Source organism: Zingiber officinale, chromosome 4A (assembly GCF_018446385.1).
Source record: "Zingiber officinale cultivar Zhangliang chromosome 4A, Zo_v1.1, whole genome shotgun sequence".
In the NCBI taxonomy this organism is placed as follows: Eukaryota; Viridiplantae; Streptophyta; class Magnoliopsida; order Zingiberales; family Zingiberaceae; genus Zingiber; species Zingiber officinale.
The window spans coordinates 151,422,211-151,442,338 of NC_055992.1; the positions used below are offsets into that span (position 1 = coordinate 151,422,211).

At 35.8% G+C, this 20,128-nt stretch overlaps 1 long non-coding RNA gene across 4 annotated transcripts; it reads right to left on the reverse strand.

Moving 5' to 3' along the window:
* Nucleotides 1-12,515: 12,515 nt before the first annotated feature.
* On the reverse strand, nucleotides 12,516-15,100 carry LOC121971697. 4 transcript variants are annotated; one of them, XR_006109196.1, is made up of 5 exons: nucleotides 14,879-15,100; nucleotides 14,673-14,806; nucleotides 13,899-14,601; nucleotides 12,824-13,809; nucleotides 12,516-12,739 (listed from the first exon to the last, which is right to left on the reverse strand). It is a non-coding gene; the product is annotated as an uncharacterized LOC121971697 (long non-coding RNA). The 4 variants fall into 4 exon arrangements; XR_006109195.1 differs by having other exon boundaries at nucleotides 13,899-14,426; nucleotides 14,521-14,806; XR_006109197.1 differs by having other exon boundaries at nucleotides 13,899-13,996; nucleotides 14,285-14,806.
* Nucleotides 15,101-20,128: the final 5,028 nt, after the last annotated feature.

The window sequence follows — 20,128 nt, forward strand, 5'->3', positions numbered from 1 at the left end:
ATGGGTAGTAGGGGAGAGTATCGGACAGGGATTCCAAGAGGACACAAGGCACAAACAAGATACCGCCGAACGGATGAGTATCCCTATGCCTGGCCGAGCGGCCTAACGCAGTGATCACTGCTCAGTCAGATCGGCAGTCCAGTCAGTCGGACTTCGCCTCCTTCGACTAGACTCGAGGGGAAGGCAAGTGATCCGGTGGTAGAGCCCGGGACCCCTAAAGAGGGGTCAACGCCACGTGGAGGTCAAAAGGCCAGGTGGTCCGTCGAAGAAGGTGAGCCGACCGGACTTGAGAAACGGACAAGCCGATCGGCCGCAAGAAACATTCGATAGTAAAAGGCGCCCGACAGGATGGGGTTCGACGCTCAATGAAACAATGTAATGACCGGCGGAAGGCCTAAAGGCGGGGCGTAATGGGCGCGCCGTCCGGCCGGGAATTAGGGTCGTCCGGACGCTCTTCGTCTAGCCGTCGGATGGACGTCTGGCCGGTGGGTAAATAGGAGGAACATCTGGCGTCAAGTCGTATGGCTAAGCCATACTCCTAGTCTGACAACGGGGTGTCCTGTTGTCCCATCGAAGGCGCGATGGGACTGTTGCAGTATGGCGTCAAGTAAGCTTTCTGACAAACACATACCGAGGTATGGGCTGCGGACACGTATGTGCCTCGGTGGGCGTGTAGAGACTCTTTCACCGCTCTATATAAAGAGCCGCAGACTTCGCCGGAGGTACGCGTTCAAGACCTTTGGAGCCACTCTTTTCACTATTTGCTTGCCTGACTTGAGCGTCGGAGGGTCGCCGCCGGGAACCCCTTCCCGGCCCGACTTCTGTGCAGGTTCGCCGAAGCTTAGTGAGACTAGCCGGAGATCTACATCGGCGACCCGGAGAGCGCCACGTGCCCAGCGTTCGTTGATTCAGCAGTCAGACAGGATCAGAGTGTATACTAAAAAGTCTAGCCTTTTGTAAACATTTTATTTTGATATAAAGAATCACATTGGTCAAATATCTACATTTATATGCTAAGTGTAGTTGTTCAATTAATTTATATTATAAATAACATGGTGTGTGGTGCCATACACAGAAGATCATATTATCAATTCCTTATAAATTATAAACTTTAGCTCACGACTAAGATGGAAAGGAACAAACCATTGGAATAGTCGTAGTGTAATTTGATATTAGTTTATCTTAACTATAAAATTACACTAGTACACTCTGAGTATATTGAGCAGGACCATTAAAGGTAAGTTCATTTTATACTGCCTGAATAAAAGAACAAGACCTTTGTTATTATGGAAGTGTATGCTCTTAATCCTTATATAATAACAAACACATATATCTAGTATGTATTTCTTTGACTTATCAATGGGTGAGATTTAGTTCGATAAATCAAGAGGCCCGATAAGTTGGGAAATGATATTATTTATAGTGTGTGTTGTTGATTATAGAAGGAAACTATGTCCTAGTAATCTAGGTTGATGATGTCCCCAAGAGGAGCTCATAAGGATTGTCATATAAACCCTGCAGGTGGACTTAGTCCGACATGATAATGAAGTTGAGTGGTACTACTCTTGGAGCTAGATATTAATTAAGTGAGTTGTCAGTAACTCATTTAATTAGTGGATATTTTATATCTTAAACACAGGGAGACTAATACACTCATAATAAGAAGGAGCCCAAAATGTAATTTGGGATTAGTGCGGTAATTCAATAATAATTCTTTAGTGGTATGAATTATTATTGATGAAATTAAGTTGGGTGTTCGGGGCGAACACGGGAAGCTTAATTTCATCGGAAGATCAAAACCAATTCCTCCTCTTGGTCCCTATCATAGCCTCTTAATTATAAAGTGTTACACCCACCCATACCTACCATTTTACCCATCCTAGGTGGCCGGCCAAGCCATGCTTGGAGCCCAAGCAAGGGTCGGCCACATAAAAGCTTGGATGGGATGAAGTGTGGCCGGCCCTAGCTTGAACTCAAGCTAGGTGGGTCGGCCACAAGAAATTTAAAAGGATTTTATTTTTAAAATATTTTCTTATGTGGACACCATGGTTTTAAAAGAGAGTTTAAAATTTAAATCTTTCCTTTTATAGTTTCTATAAAAGGATTAAGTGAAAGATTTGATATCTTTACTTATTTGTAGTTAAAAGGAAGATTTTAATTTTTTGATAAAACTTTCCTTTTTTGTAACCATGTTCATGATTTAAAAGAGAGTTTTAAAATTAAATCTTTTCTATTATAGTTTCTACAAAAGATTAAGAAAAGATTTGATGTCTTTCCTTATTTATAGATTGAGAGGAATATTTTAATTTTAAAGATAACTTTCTTTTTTGGAAATCATCCACATGTTTTAATATAGAAATTTTAATTTATAAAATTCCCTTTATAACCAACCATGAAGGGAAAATTAATAGAGAAATTTTTATTTTAAAAATTTCTAGAAACAAATAAGGAAGTTTTAATTTTGTGTTTAAAACTCACTACAACAAAAAAGCTAATAGACAATGCTTTTAAAGTGTTGTCTTTGTGCCTGAAAAAGCGTTGTTAAAGGCACTGTTGTTAAAAGTTTGCTCAACGACAACGCTTTTAAAGCGTTGTCGTTTGTACCAAAGACAATGCTTTTGCAATGCTTTAAAAGCGTTGTCGTTTTATGCAAAGGCAACGTTTTGCAATGCTTTTAAAGCGTTGTTTTTGGTAGAAAAGACAACGCTTTTGCAACGCTTTAAAAGCGTAGTCATATTTTGCAAAGACAACACTATTACAACGCTTTAAAAGCGTTGTTGTTTTTTTACAAAGACAACACTTTTTGCAACGCTTTAAAAGTGTTATCGTTTAAAGAAAAATAATAATAAAAAAATTATTTAAAAATTATTATTTTTATATTTACGAAACTATTATTTTTCTTTTACCATGTCTAGATTCGAATTTTACATATAATCAACTCTGTTAATGAGTTCAAACTCATCAAAATAATAGAAATCTGACGTTGAAGTAATATTAGTATTTAATTACATGAGAAGCTAGTAAATATCAAAATTAACACTAATTCTGTTTCAAAGTATATAGTGATATTCACATATAAAACAAAAGAGCACAAAAAATCTGCTTTGAACAGCTACAATCTATTTAGCCAACAATCTGTTTACTGAATACTGAATACTGAATACTGAAGTAGCCAACAATCTGTTTACTCAAAATAGTACAGTAGTTACTGAATCCAGACGCTTAGTGTATTGATCAATTACTGAATCAGACGCTCCTTAGTGTACTGATCTCGACTATCCTGTATCCACCTACAAAAGTAGCAATAATATGTTTCAAGTCCATACATGAGCATTATTGATGGCTCTCAAAAGAAACAAAACAATCATCATGACTTTCTACCTACCAAACACACGCAATATCTTAATGAAGATTTTCTGTAGCTATTTTGTGCAGTTAGTGTTTCCCATTTAATTATTCAAGTATAATATGGTTTCATGGAAATTCTATTCCATCAAAAGAATCCCCTCTAAGAGGTTCTGATTCTAATGAAAATCCCTCTCTTCCTAATGTTTCTGTTAGTCTAAATGCCCATAGAACCATCGAAGAAAATATGCAAAGCAACATTAGGAAACAATAGACACGTAAAGTACATAGAAAGAGTGCTAAAATAAACATGTAGATTGTTAAAAAGATAAAACAAAAATGCTACTATTCAGAATAAACTAATAAATGATATAATAAGAGAAACTATGTTCAGTAGAATAGCAGTGCTAATAGATAACAAACACATTTTGTGATTAGACAAGTTGAAATATCAGAGTTGAAGGGGTGAGGGATAGCACGAGATAAAAGAAACTCCAGTTAACATAGTAAAAAATGAATTACGATACATTGACATGACGAAGAGTCATGAAAACACATTAACAATCAGACAATTCCTTCCAAAACAACTAGTTAGGAATCAAACAATCAAGATAGTGAAAACAAGGTAATTTCAGCCTTTATGATGCGATTGTAATCAGTAATTGAATGGAAAAAAAGAGTTAATTTTGATTAAGGGAAGACTAACAATGAAATAATCAGAATAAACAAAATTGTTCAGGATTCAGAATCAGCCAGATTCCAACGTCAGTTAAGAACAGTCAAAACTTATCAGAAATTGAATAAACATTCCAGTGAGCGGTGTGTTATAACAAGAATTGCCACTTAACAACAGGCAAAGAATCTAACAATATCTACATTGAGGCGTGCAACAAATGTGCCTCCTAACTACCTCTTGGAGCGCAAGTGAATACACATGCATACTTGCATTAGCATCCATTAATCCAGAATTCAAGCAAAACAGAGTGGAGCTATCAAATATCACAACAAAGCAGTACTTTTCATATAATACAGGAAATTGAACTTATACAGTACTTAACATTTTTTGCAGTGCATATATTAACGTGTGAAAGGTAGGATGTTCAAATTAAAAAGTATTTATAATCAAAACCTGAATGAATGCAGCTATCTGCAATAAAGACTTTTTATTTCCCAAATTGTGTGCACAAATGATTTCATTTGTAACAATCAAACCATCAATTAGTCCACTTAAAAGATTCTTCATAATTTAACAGAATGAAGTGTTTACATTTTTAATACTGCCATGATAGAGAATAGACATATATATCGTAGCTAAGAACATATGCATTATATCCCTTCATGTATACCATATTATTATTGTTGACGTGACAATATGATTCATCTAAACTCTCCAGGTTATTGAAATAACAGAAGAATTGAGCAAGTGGACTATCATATGGCTACAACTGATATAAAAAATTAAGCAAACAATTGTCAAAATTAGAAGCTCAGGGAGCACATCTCAGTATTTCTCCATTCTAAAATGCATTTAGTTTATATAATTCAGTTAATGACCAAGAAGACTCTTTATCACAGATTAAACTAAGAATAACAAACAAGGGTAGATTGCATCTCATAGCTGAAAATGAATTCTAAAGAAGCAAAAAGTTGCTTCTTGCTAAAGATAATGAACTTAATTACATAAACCTTAGCTAAAACAAGGTAATGAACTTACATAAACTTGAACGCACCTACTTATAAATATGATCTTGTATACATTCTGCCAACTCCGATCGCACCTCATCAATTTCTTCTCGAGAATACTCTGCTTGTGTGAACTGTGAACATTAATGAGGAAAAAAAATCAACATTGACTTTGCATATTTTAAATAGTTTATTTCAAATAATTTGAGACATAAGCAAGTAAACATTACTATCGATCGTAGTGAATCTCTTTCGATAATTTCAACTTCTTCAACAATTTGTCTCATAAATCGCATCACATAGTAACCACATTGTTTGGCATATTGTTGTCGAGGAGCCTATGGAAATTAGAGACATATTATTAATGATAAACATACACATTAAAATATATGTTATATGTAATTACACATACCTTTACTATTACCCACATAGTCTTTTTTCTACCTTTCCTTCCCTTGTTTGAATTAAACAATCTTAAGGCCCTTCATACGTTAATGATTTTTTTATATATGAGTTTTGTATTAACATAAATGCTTAATAAAAAAGAAATATGAACTCACATTTCCACTATATATTTCCAATCCTCATCATGAATGCGGTGCCTTAGAGAATCCAACAAATAAATAACTTCATTGTAAGGGTCAATAACAGTGAGAATCCAATGGAAACTATGCAACAAACACATAATTAGTGCATATAATTCAATAAATTATCAAAAGACAACAATTGAAAGTGATGTTTTAATTCTTACTTACCCGATATTACATGGCACCAATACAAGTTGATCTACAGATGCACCACTTAGCCTGCCTGCCAAATGACTTGCCCTTTGGTTTAGCCTTTCAAGTTTACCTTTTTTGTCATGTGCACTGGTTGCCATATATGGGATTTAATGTGGATTCACAAATCTGAATTTCTCTTTCTTGTTATCTTTCAGCAGTTTTTTATAAAGATGCCTGTCATTGCAAACATAATAAAACGAAGAGGTAGATTGAAAAATGAAAGTTATTCACAAAATGGATGATTATCATAGATTACAGTAAACCTGTTAAAATTATATTTAAATTGCTAAATCTAAACACTTACCATATGTAGCCTGTTAGAGTGTATACTAAAAGCCTAGCTTTAGGTATAAATATTTATCTAGAAATAAGAATCACATTGGTCAAATACCTACATTTGTGATAAATGTAGTTGTTCAATTAATTTATATTGTAGATAACATGGTGTGTGGTGTCACACACAGAAGATCATGTTATCAGTACCTTATAAATTATAAACAGTAACTCACGACCATGATGGAAAGGAACAAACCATTGGAAGGTCGTAGTGTAATTAGGTGTTAGTTTATCTTAACTATATAATTACACTAGTACACTAAGAGTGTATTGAGTAGGACCATTAGAGGTCGTTTCTTTTATACTGACTTTATAAAGGGGCAAATACCTCAGTTATTATGGAAGTGTGTGCTCTTAATCCTAATATAATAACAAGCACATATATTTGATATTTATTTCTTTAATTTATCAATGGGTGAGATTTAGTTCGATGAATCAATAAGCCCGATAAGTTGGGAAATGATATCACTTATAGTGTGTGTTGTTGATTATAGAAGGAAACTGTGTCCTAGTAATCTAGGTTGAGAATGTCCCCAAGAGGAGCTCATAAGGATTGTCATGTTAAACCCTGCAGGTGGACTTAGTCCGACATGACGATGAAGTTGAGTGGTACTACTTTTGGAGCTAGATATTAATTAAGTGAGTTGTCAGTAACTTACTTAATTAGTGGACATTTGTTATCTTAAACACAGGGAGACTAACACACTCATAATAAGAAGGAGCCCAAAATGTAATTTGGGATTGGTGCGGTAGTTCAATAATAATTCTTTAGTGGAATGAATTATTATTGATGAAATTAAGTTGTGTGTTCGGGGCGAACACGGGATGCTTAATTTCATCGGAGACCAAAACCAATTCCTCCTCTCGGTCCTATCGTAGCCTCTAGTATATAGAGATTTATACCCACCGCATACCCACCTTCTTACCCATCATGGGGCCGGCCAAGCTAGCTTGGAACCCAAGCTAGGGCGGCCAATATCAAGTGGATGAGTCATGTGGTCGGCCAAGCTTGGGTCCCAAGCTTAGGTGGCCGGCCACTAGAATATTAAAAAGGATTTTTATTAAAATTATTTCTTATGTGGATATCATGATTTAAAAAGAGAGTTTAAAAATTAAAAATTTCCTTTTATAGCTTTCTACAAAAGATTAAGAGAAGAGATTAATCTCTTTCCTTATTTGTAGTTTAAAAAGATGGTTTTAATTTTTGGTAAAAACTTTCCTTATTTGTAAATCATTTACATGTTTAAAAGAGAGTTTAAAATTTGAAATCTTTCCTTATTTGTTGATTAAAGGAGGATTTTAAATTTTAAGAAAACTTTCCTTTTTAATCATGCTCATAATTTAAAAGAGAGTTTAAAATTAAATATTCTCTTTTATAAGTTTCTACAAAAGATTAAGAAAAGATTTGATATCTTTCCTTATTTGTAAATTTAAAAAGATTTTAATTTTTAGAGATAACTTTCTTTTTATCCACATGTTTAAAAGAAAGATTTTAATTTATTAAATTTCCTTTTTATAAACCAATCATAAAGGGATAAAAATTATTGGAGAAATTTTTTTAAAAAAATTTCTGGAGACAAATTAGGAAGTTTTAATTAATTAAAACTCTCCTTGTTTGTAGCTTTCATATGGCCGGCCAAATAAAATTGAGAAAGAATTTTATTTTTTAATTAAATAAATTTTCCTTTTCAATGGAAAAAGAATTAAGGAAGTTTTTATTAAAATTTCTTTATTTGCCAAGATCAAGGATTATAAAAGAGGGGGTAGAGGAGGCTTCAAGGCTAACGACTCTATTCTATTTTTCTCCCTCTTTTCCTTAGTGGTGTGGCCGGCCCTTCCTTCTTCTCTTCTTCTTCTCTTTGTGGCCGAACCTCTTCATGCTCATGGAGTTTTAATTGGTGGCCGGATCTAGCTTAAGGAAGAAGGAGAGAAAGCTTATATTCCTTGGAGCTTGGTTGGTGGAAAAGATCTTCATCTTTTGGAAGCTTTGTGCTTGGCCGAAATTTGAAGAAAGGAGAAGGTGCTTTGGTAGTTTCTTATCTCGGAAGATCGTTGCCCACACAACGTCCGAGGTTAGAAGAGGAATACAGTAGAAGATCAAGAGATCTTTCTAAAAGGTATAACTAGTAATTTTTCTTTCCGCATCGTACTAGTTATTTTTGGAAATAATACCAAATACAAGAGGCATGCGATTCTAGTATTTCGAATATGTTTTTCGATGTTGTGTTCTTTTCTTTTGTTTTTTTTTCTCTTGTGATTTGATTGTTCTTTTCGGTTAACCTAAAGTTATTTTAGGAAATTAAATATTAGCTTTCCATAAAAGGTTTTGTCTAGTCGGTGGTGGTTGCTCCCATATCCAAGAAGGTCGTGTGCCTCGCCACGTCAGTACTGGAAACCAATTATGGAAATTAATATTTAATGGAATTAATAACTTAAGGTGATTTGGGTCGAACGTGTTAAGTTCCGCAGGAGACCCAAGTCAAAACCTAAAAGAACGAATAGATTAAGTTTTGGATCAAACGTGTTAAGTTCCGCAGGCGATCCAAAATTTAATTTAAAAGAACACATGGTAGCTAGGAAAAGGTTCAGATCTTTGTACAAAATTTTTGTACAGTGGAACCTCTAGGTTTTCCGAGTAGCAACCAACAATTGGTATCGAGCTAGGGTTTTGCCTCCGTTTTGATATTAGTTTAATTTTGCAATATTAGGCAGGTTAATAATAGGATGTGCTAACTTTGTGGATGCAGGATCCAACTATTATGGCTTATAGTTATTATGTGTGTGATTGGACCCTTGGACATGTCAAGGGCATTTTATTGTGTGTGCATGATTGTATTGTAAAATACAGCAGGAGCTGTATTTAGTTTTATTAGGATTTTATTTTTGATCTAGTTACATGTACATTCCTTTTATGGAATATAGGATCGATGGATGTAAATTTTATTTTATGTTCGATCTAGTTTACATGTACATTCCTTCGAGGAATATAGGATCAAAATGTAAAATTCTATTTATGTCGCAGATCGAATCTTGCAAAGCGTGGAATCTTCTAAGGACCAGAGGCGCAGCGGAACTAGGAGCAAGATGGATGCGACAGCTAGACCCGGTGGCAGTGGCCAAATATGGCAGCAACTTGGGATGACAACACACGGAGGACAACAAGAGATAAAAGTCATAATAGTTGAAAATTAGATTTTCTATTTATTGCTTTTATATTGTGCTGTGTGTGCATGTTAGTTTACATATTTAATAGGCTAGCATAGTTAAAATTCTTCATTTATAAATAACTAAATGGGAGAGGGATTTTTAAGTAAATCCCATGGTCTCCATTACTGGTTTGTAAGTGATGCAAACAAGCTTGCGCGTTGGCTCTGAGTGCCTTCCTCCATAACGGATGAGCTTGTTTGTGGATCACTAGAACAGACTTCCATTTTTGGATGACTATAGGAAGTTAATTAAGAGCGTGTGATCTTCCCCAACGGAAGGCGCATAATCTTATTAATGGACTTAGTGTCAAGTAATGGTATACACTTAGACACATCTAATAGTATCCTCCCCATTGGAGTCACTGCTATTATTTGTGTGACCAAATGATACCAACTATTAATTTTATTTGTCAAAAAGTTAGGTTGACAAGATAATAAAATTAATGGGTTAAAATCCTCCTTTTACAAATGTTGAATTTATATACGTCCACACTAACGTGGCATGCAAAATTCACGGTGTTTGAGGTGTTGGTGAATTTAAATAATATTGTTTGAGGAATCAATATTTTTTTTTAAATTCAAAAGTTTTTGACCAAATATTTGATCAAAGACAGATCAACTATTAATTTTATTCGTCATAAAGTAAAGTTGACGAGATAATAAAATTAATGAATAAAATCTCCTCTTCAATTTTGTATACGTCCACACTATTGTGGCATACAAAATTCATGGGAATTTTTAAGGAGTTGATCTTGATCAAGTATTTTTGTGATTCTTAGGATTTAAAATGTTTGTCAATCCCCTAGTAGTCATATTATAAGAAAGACTTAGTAATCCCAATTGTAATGATTGGAAATAGGACTTGGACATTAAGGTAGAGTGTCTTCTTAGAACTAAGAACAATATAGGTGTATTTAATTCATTAGTTGAAACATGTTTAGTGATGTTATCTACCAGAACCTGGAATGTAGATACAGATGCCATTAATCATGTCCGCAATTCATTGCAGGGTTCCAGGAAACCCGACAACTAAATGAAAATTAAAACACCGTCTACATGGGCACTACTATAAAAATGGTAGCTGTTGCAGTGGGAGATGTTTAACTTTTGATAAGAATAAAACATGGATTTTTGAGTAATTGTCTTTACGCACCAAGTTTAGAAAGAACTAGTTTCAGTTTCTAAACTATTCAAAGAACTTGATATTCTGCCTCTTTTAAATAACAAAGTTGTTATTAAGAAAAAGAGAGAAGTTATCTGTTCTGGTACGTTGGTTGGCAATTTATAAATCCAATAACTCTCACGATGCAACAAATGGAAATTAGTAACACATCTTCTAACTTTAAGAGAAAGTAACCTTCGAAAATGAACCAATTATATTTTTGGCTTCTAAGGCTAGGTTATATTAACTTGAGTAGGATTCATTGGTAGCTGATGAACTTTTGGGTTCATTAGTAGTGGAAATCTTTCCAACCTACGAGTCTTACTTGGAAGGAAAAATAACCAAGAAGCTTTTAAGTCTAAGGGGTATGGAGTCAAAGATATATTGGAATTGGTTCATTCTGATTTGTGTGATCCTATGAGCATCCAGGCAAGAGGTTGTTTCAAATATTTCATCTATTTTATAGACAACTATTTGAGATACGGATATATTTACTTGATGTGCCGCAAGTCTAAGTGCTTTGATTAGTTCAAAGAGTACGAGGCTGATGTGGAGAAACGACAAAGTAAAAGTATCAAGACACTACGGTAAGATCGTAGTGGCAAGTACCTCTTGGGAGAATTTAGGAGTCATTTATCAGAAGTAGGGATTCAATCCCAACTAACTGCACCTGGTACACCCCAACAGAATGGTGTAGGAAAAGGAAGGTATAGGACTCTTATGGAAATAAGTAGATTGATGAGTTATTAAGAATATTATCAAAATCATTTTAAGGATATACTCTGGAAACGAGAGTGAATATAGTACCTTCTAAAGTCAGAACTCTCTACTCATATAGAATTGCTGAATAGGCGTAAGCCTATATCGAAGCATATTCGGATTCGGGTAGTCCAGCACATATGCAGAAGAGAGACAATGATAAGTTGGACAGGAATTCACTTGTTTGTGGGTTATCCTAGTGAAATGAAAGTAGGTTTATAGTCTTAAAATTCAGAAGGTCATTGTTAGCATCAATGACCGATTTCTAGAAAAGGACTATGTAATAAACCATGTGCCCATAAGAAAATTTGTTCTTAAGGAAATAATAAAAGGCATGTCTAATCTAGTACCAACTGTACAAGATGAGATACCACAAGGAAACTGCAACACGTATCACAAATGATACACAATTGCAGAAAGTGCCTTGTCGTAGTGGGAGGGTTGTTAGGCAACCTAAAAAGATTCATGTTTTGGGAGAGTTTTTGGACTCGATCCCTGGAGGACATGAACCTGATCTCCGGACATATGACGAAACACTCCAAGATAAAGATGCAACATCTTGGCAAAGAGTAATGAATAATAGAATTAGAATATATGTATTCTAATAAAATCTGGAAGCTTGTAGAACCACCAAATGGTGTAAAAGCCTTTGGGTGTAAAAAGGTCTATAATAGGAAAAGAGGGATAGAAAGGAAGGTAGTAACTTTCAAAGCAAGGCTTGATGAAAAAGGAAACTTTTTCACTGGTAGTCATGCTTAAGTTTATCCGGATTCTTTTGTCTATTTGGCAAGTGGATGTCAAGACAGCATTCCTTAATGGAAGTCTTGATGAAAGCATCCATATAAAGCAACCAGAAGGGTTCATTGCAAAGGGCTAAGAGCATCTTGTGTGCAAGCTCAATCAGTCTTTGGACTGAGGCAAAGCTTCAAGGTCTTGGAACATCCGGTTTATCAAAGTAATCCAGACCTATGGATTTATTGAGTAAACGGATAAGTCTTGTGTATACAAAAGGTGTGATGGAAACGTGATGGTATTTCTTGTACTATACATAGATAACATTTTTTGTAGTTGGAAACAATATCAAAATGTTGTCAGAAGTAAGGGTATGGTTGTCCAAATAATTCGATATAAAGGACTTGGGAGAATGTATATATTTTTGAGATCAAAGTAATAAGAGATCGAAAGAAAAAATATATTTTACTTATCCCAAGCTTGATACATCAGAAAATCCTTACTCGTTTTAAGCCTGAAAGGGGCTCCAAATAATACAAAGGAATGATGTCCTCAAGGTGTAGAACAAGTTCATAATCATCATCAAACACGTCATAATCAAAACTCACTGATATATATCTGCCATCATCTAAAGCACGCTTACTATAACAATATAACATATTTAATGATCTTGGGGCACTTGTTGACAAAGTATGTTTCTTTTTTGGTTGTTCAAGCTTCTTCCTTCGAGGCTTCTAATAATTTCAAATCATGACAGTTAGATAGGATGATTAATAAAACAAGTGACAATTTAATTTGAAATAAAATCTAACAAATACCTCATCTTGGTTCACTATTAAGTGTTTTGGCCAAGCCACATGGGTTCCTACAGCATCACCAATTACTTCAAATTCACTTGGAATTGGATATGGCAAATGTGCTGATTTTTCTACTGCTTCATCAATGGAGACTCGCATGCAATTATTAGAAAATGGAACACCATGAAGCATTTTATCAGATTCATTGCCACAAACAATTATACCATGTGCAACAATATTTGTGCTAAATTCCAATGTCAATGCAACTGATTTTCCCTAAAATATAAAAGTTGCAGGTCACAAATAGCAGCAGGTCACAAGTAGCAGCAGGTCATAATTAAACACATGTTAGGAAGAATGTTCCAGTATCGACACAAAATAATAATCTTGTTTTCATCTTGTAAACTGTCAAGAAGTCGTTATTCTCCTCCATCTGCCAATTTTATTGTTCATGCATCTTCGGAAGGTAACCATCAGTATTGCTGATCACAGATGTTCCTTTCATTCTATAGTCTCATAGCTTAAACGAAAAAATACCTTTTATTTCCATGGAAGCAATCTGAAGATGTTCATAAGCTGATTATTCATCTGAGTTTAGATTTGAATCCTCATAGAACAAGTGACCCTACTCTAATGGCTGAAACACAACATATCATCATTAGTCCCAACTATTTGGGTCGCTCCAATAAATTCTTCACAAGGCAATCACTAACAATATTCGAATCTTTTATACTGCTTTTACGCTAACTATATTTTACTCGGTCTCCCTTACCTCTTACACCGCCAACTCTAAGTGATTTATTATATAATAGTATAAACATTGAAGCTACCATTTCAAGATTATTTGAGTATCAACAAGGTTCTTTCTGTGGTTGGATCAAACCTAGATTGGTTCAGCATTGAGTACATATGCAAATCTCCTTTCAGTCTCAATTAGATCATGCCAACCAGAAGCTTGAATCTGCAATGATACTGTTTCCTTAGTCGCTGAGGAGTATCAAGTTTTCCTGTTCCATAGCCATGAATGAGAAAAAAAATGATCCGAGGACTAGAAAATATCAATGTAATATAAGATAATATTCTCCGAGTTAACAACCTGAGGAAGATCTGGGAAAAGAAATTAACCCGATGGCTTTCCTTCTAGATCCCGACCAGTATAGAATTGGGAGTTCCCAAGCTTCAGAGTTCAGACACCTGCTAACTGAACTATGATAGCCATGATAAAACAAGACCATGAACCAAAACTAGTCTACAGATTCATCAACATGAACACAAATTACCAATGGATCACCACTGAGGTACATGGAAAGCATTTATAAGAAGAAGAATCATTTATTCGGCATGTATAGTACATGAACTTGTAGAGTTATTCTTCCTCAAAGGTTATAATGAACCATTACTTTTATTCGTCTCTGTTTATTGTGAAGGGACTTTAGTTGCCATCTTCAGCATTGATTGTAAACACTAGAGGATAGCTCTTACAGCGGATTGCATGGATCTTGCTTCTTCCGGATGTAGATGAACTTTAAAGGATAGGCACAACTTCAGCTGCATAACCGTAGAGTACATGCTACTGTTTGTGCCCAATACTTGAGTCTTGCTTTAACTTCATCTGGATCGTCTCCTAATAAATACACCAAAAAGGATGAACCGAATAGCCATACTTGAATTCGGCAAAGTTGTTGCTTCAAATCAATGGCAAAGGATGAGAAACTCACAAAAGGCAAAGTAGCATGAACCATGATTTGTTGCAACATTAGTAGGATCAGATGTCGAGATTTAGAAGAAAATAAGAAAAGCTGCAACTTTTACACATTTAATGGCGGAAGTTGATTTAGGGCACAATTGTAGAAACAAAATAGTCTTTCACCCTTCGATTCCAGTAGAAAAATCAAAGCGTCAAAGTTTTAAATAGCTTGTGGGGAATATCGAGCACGCCGAAGAGATAAATCAATCGAGGCAAAACTGAATCGTCTTTGTCCATCCTCCAAATTGCTGGAATCACTGGGAGGGAAACGAGAGGATCAAGTATTAACATGTGTTTACAAGATGAATTGGGCATAAAGCAAACTATACCGTTGCGCAAGCCTATGGTGGATTCCTCGGTGTTGATGCTGTAGAGGATGCCCTCGTATCTGATCTCGTTCTTGGAGGTCAAGCTTATGAGGCTCCCGATGTAGGAGTCCGCCGACGCCCCGGATCTGGAGGCCGGAGAGGAGTTTGCCGGAGAGGAGTTGGATGGAGAAGGCCGCGTGAGATGAGGAGTTGGGAGAAGGGTTCGGGATCAAAAATGATCGGAAGATAGAAGTTGGGAGAAGGGTTCGGGTTTTCTACTCCTTACCTAGATCCAACGGTTTGTATTAATCAAGATTTAGATGAGATTTTAAACATAGACAACACTTTTTATAAAACGTTGTTGTAGATACTAAAAATCAGTCTAATAGACAACGCTTTTTACGAAGCGTTGTCTTTGACCCGTAAAAATCATTAATAGACAACTGTTTTTAGAAAAGCGATATCTATTAATAAGAAAATAATGAAATAGACAACGCTTTTCACTAAAAGCGTTGTTAAAAAAAAATAGACAACGCTTTTTATAAAAAGCGTTGTCGTTTAAGTGTTGTAGAATCCCAATTTTCTTGTAGTGACTTGTCTTATTTGGAGCTTGTGATGTGGCCGGCCATGATAAGGTTTAAAAGGAAAGTTTAATTAAATTTTCCTCATTAACCAATGACAAGGAGAATAAGGGAACTTTAATTATAATTAAATTTCCTTATTTGTCAAGATCAAGGAATATAAAAGAGGGGGTAGAGGTGCCTCAACTTACAACCTATCTTCTATAGTTTCTCCCTTTTTCCTTGGTGGTGGTCGGCCCTTGCTCCTTTGCTTCTCCTCTTCTCTTCTTCTTTAGTGGCCGGCGGCATCATCCCTTGGAGCTTGGTGGTGGTGGCCGGATCTTGCTTGGAGGAGAAGGAGAGAAAGGAGACTTTGTTTCTAGCATCCCTTGGAGCTTGGTGGTGGTGGCCGAAACTCATCATCTCAAGGAGATGTGCTTGGCCGAAACTTGTAAGAAGGAAGAAGAAGGGCTTGGGTGGTTCTCATCTCGGTAGATCGTTGCCCACACAACGCCCGAGATAAGAAGAGGAATATGGTAGAAAATCAAGAGGTCGTTGCTTACAAAGAAAGGTATAACTAATAATTGTTTTCCGCATCATACTAGTTTTTCTTTATATGAATTCCAAACACAAGAGGCATATAATTCTAGGTTTTGAATTTGTGATTTGAGTTTGTGTTTTTTTTTTTCAAATTTGTGATTCGATTGTTCTATATGGTTAAACCTAGGGTTATATAAGGAAATTAAATATTAGATTTCTTTAAAAGGCTTTGTCTAGGCAGTGGTGGATGATCTCATACCCAAGAAGGCCTAGTGCCTAGCCATCCAGTCCTGAAGTCAATTTTAGAAATTAATATTTAATTGAATTTGTAACATATGTTGATTTGGATCAATAATGTTAAGCATCATTTGCAATCCAAGTCTAAACCACTAAGAACAGATAAGTTAAATTTGGAATCAATAATGTTAAGTTTCGTTTGCGAGTCCTAATTTAATTTATAAAGAACACAATAGGTTGTTAGTAAAAGTTCAGGACTTGTACAAAATTTTTGTACAGGGGAACTGGTATGATATTCCGCGTAGCAACCAACAATTGGTATCAGAGCTAGGGTTTGCCTCTATGTATTTAGTTTTCAGTTTAATTATGCACATGTCATATATAATTTAGGCAGGATAATAGTAGGATGTGCTAACTTTGTGGTTGCAGGCTCCAATTATTATGGCTTATAGATATTGTGTGTGATTGGACCCTTGGACATGTCAAGGGCTTTTTATTGTGTGTGTATGATTGTAATATTCAATACAGTAGGAGCTGTATTAGTTATTAGGATTTTAGATTTTTGTTTCGATCTAGATTACATGTATATTCCTTTTTGGAATATAGGATCGATATATGTAAAATTCTATTTTTGTCGCGGATCGTATCCTTGCGAAGCGTGGTACTATTTGTGGACCAGAGGCGCAGCGGAAAAAGAAGCAAGATAGATGCGGCGACTAGACCCGATTGTGGTGGCTAAAGAAGGCAGCAGCTAAGGTTGGCAGCACACGGAGGACAGTGATGGAAAAGGTCATAATAGTTGAAAAATTAATTTCCATGTTTATTGTTTTTATTTACTGTGATGTGTGTGATGCGTGCTTGCATAGTTAAAATTCCTCACCTTAAATGACTAAGTGGGAGAGGGATTAGTAAATAAATTCCACGGTCTCCATTATTGTTTGTAAGTGATGCGACAAACTTGCGTGTTGGCTCTGAGTGCCTCCCTCCCTATCGGATGAGTTTGTTTGCAGATCACTAGATCAAACTTCCTTTATGGATGATTATAGAAAATTATTTAGGAGTGTGTGATCTTCTCCATCTGAAGGGGCACAATCCTATTTAATGGACTAAGTATCAAGTAATGGTATACATTTAGGCACAATTAATAGTATCCTCCCCATCGAAGTCACTGCTATTATTTGTGTGACCGAAGGAAAAAACCAACTATTAATTTTATTTGTCATAAAGTTAGGTTGACAAGAATAAAATTAATGGGTAAAACCTCTTCTTACAAATGTTTGATTTTGTATACGTCCACACTATCGTGGCATGCAAAATTCACGGTGTTTTGAGGTGTTGGTAAATTTAAATAGTATTGTTTGAGGAATCAATATTATTTTAAATTTAGAGTCTTGACCAAAGTTTATTTTGTGATTCTTAGGATGTCTTTCAACCCACTGGCCATTATACTGAAAGAAAACAAACTTACTGGTCCCAATTACATAGATTGGAAAATAAATCTGGACATTGTCCTAACTGCTGAAGGCTATAAGTTTGTACTGTTAGAGGTCTGTCCTAATGTGCCTAATAGTGATTCTAGTCAAGAGGAGATTGAGGCTCATAAGAAATGGGTAATAGCAGATGAGATGGTGCGGTGTTACATTTTGGCTTCAATGTCAAATGTGCTACAACATCAGCATCAGGATTTACCAACTGCTTATGACATGATGAACAATCTCAAAGAACTCTTCGGACACCAGAGTCGGGCTGCTAGGCAAGAGGCAATGAGAAAGTTAATGACAGCCACCATGTCAGAGGGGACACCCGTAAGGGATCATATCCTCAAGATGATGGCTTATTTGAACGAAATACAGATCCTTGGAGCTAAAATCGATGGGGAAACCCAGGTCGATATTATTCTTCAAACGCTACCTAGAAGTTTTAAACAGTTCCGCCTGAACTACAACATGAACAAAAGGGAGTATACGTTGGCGGAACTTCTGACAGAACTACAGGCGGCAGAAGGTATATTTCGACACAATTATCAGATTCACTTTGTTGAAAATGTTTCTACTTCTAAGTCGAAAGGCAAGAAGAAGAAGAAATAGGCTGGCTCAGCAAAGAAGAGATCTCTAGGTACTAAATCTAAAGCTGGAGTGAAGAAGTCAAAGGGCAAATGCTTCATCTGCAAGTAGACTGGACATTAGAAGGCAGACTGTCCTCGTAGGAATCAGAACAATAAAGGTATATCTTATTCTCTAGTAGTTGAAACATGTTTAGCGGTGTTATCTACCAGCACCTGGTGTGTAGATACAGGAGTCACTAATCATGTCTGCAATACATTGCAGGGGTTCCAGGAAATCCGTCGACTATATGAAGAAAAGATAACTGTCTACATGGGTAATGCTACAAAGGTGGTGGTTGTTGCAGTAGGAGATGTCTACTTATCATTTGATAGGAATAGAAGTTTGGTTTTGAGATATTATCTTTATGTACCAACTTTTAGAAAGAATTTAATAAAAGTTTCTAAATTGTTTGTGGATGGATATTCTGTTTCTTTTGATGACAAAGTAGTTATCAAGAAGAATAAGGTTATTATCTAATCTGGTACATTAGTAGGCAATTTGTATACTTTAAATCCAATTTCTCCCATAAAGCAACAAATGGAAATTAATAACACATCTTCTAATTCTAATAAGAGAAAGGAACCTTCGGAAATCAACCAAACATATCTTTGGCATCTAAGGCTTGGTCATATTAACTTGAGTAGGATTCAAAGGCTCATAGCCGATGGACTCTTGGGTTCATTAGTGTTGGAAAACTTTCCAACTTGCGAATCTTACTTGAAAGGTAAAATGACCAAGAGACCTTTTAAGGCCAAGGGGTATAGAGCCAAAGATGCGTTAGAACTTGTTCATTCTGATTTGTGTGGTCCTATGTCTATCCAGACAATAGATGGTTACGAATATTTTGTCTCTTTTATAGACGATTATTCGAGATACGGATACATTTACCTAATACGCCGCAAGTCTGAATGCTTTGATAAGTTCAAAGAGTGCAAGGCTGATATGGAGAAACATCATGGTAAAAGTATCAAGACACTACGGTCTAATCGTGGTGGCGAATACGAGAGTTTAGGAATTACTTATCAGAGGCTGGGATTCAATCCCAATTGTCAGAACCTGGTACACCCCAACAGAACGGTGTGGCAGAGCGAAGGAATAAAACTCTTATGGAAATAGTTAGATCGATGATGAGTTATTCAGAATTACCAAATTCATTTTGGGGATATGCCTTGGAAACAGCCGCGCACATTCTAAACTTGGTACCTTCTAAATCAGTACCTTCTACTCCCACAGAATTGTGGAATAGGCGTAAGTCTAGTTTAAGACACATTCGGATTTGGGTAATCTAGCACATGTGCTAAAGGGAGACACTGACAAGTTAGAATCACGAACAGAAGTTTGTCTGTTTGTAGGATATCCCAAAGGAACGAAAGGTGATTTATTTTATAATCCTAAAAATCAGAAGATCATTGTTAGCACCAATACTCAATTTTTAGAGGAAGATTATATAATAGACCACAAACTCATGAGTAAAATTGTTCTAGAAGAAATGCGAGAGGGCACACCTACTTTAGTACCAACAGTACAAGATGAAATATCACAAAAAAACTACAACCCGTATCACAAATGATACACAACAACAGACAGTGTCTCGTCGTAGTGGGAGGGTTGTGAGGCAACCTGAGAGATTTATATTTTTGGGAGAGTCATCGGACTTGGTCCCAGGTAAACATGAACCTGATCCCCGGACATATGACAAAGCACTCCAAGATAAAGATGCAGTATCTTGGCAAAAAGCGATGAACTCTGAAATAGAATCTATGTATTCTAATAAAGTTTGGTAGCTTGTGGAACCACCAAATGGTGTAAAAGTCGTTGGATGCAAGTGG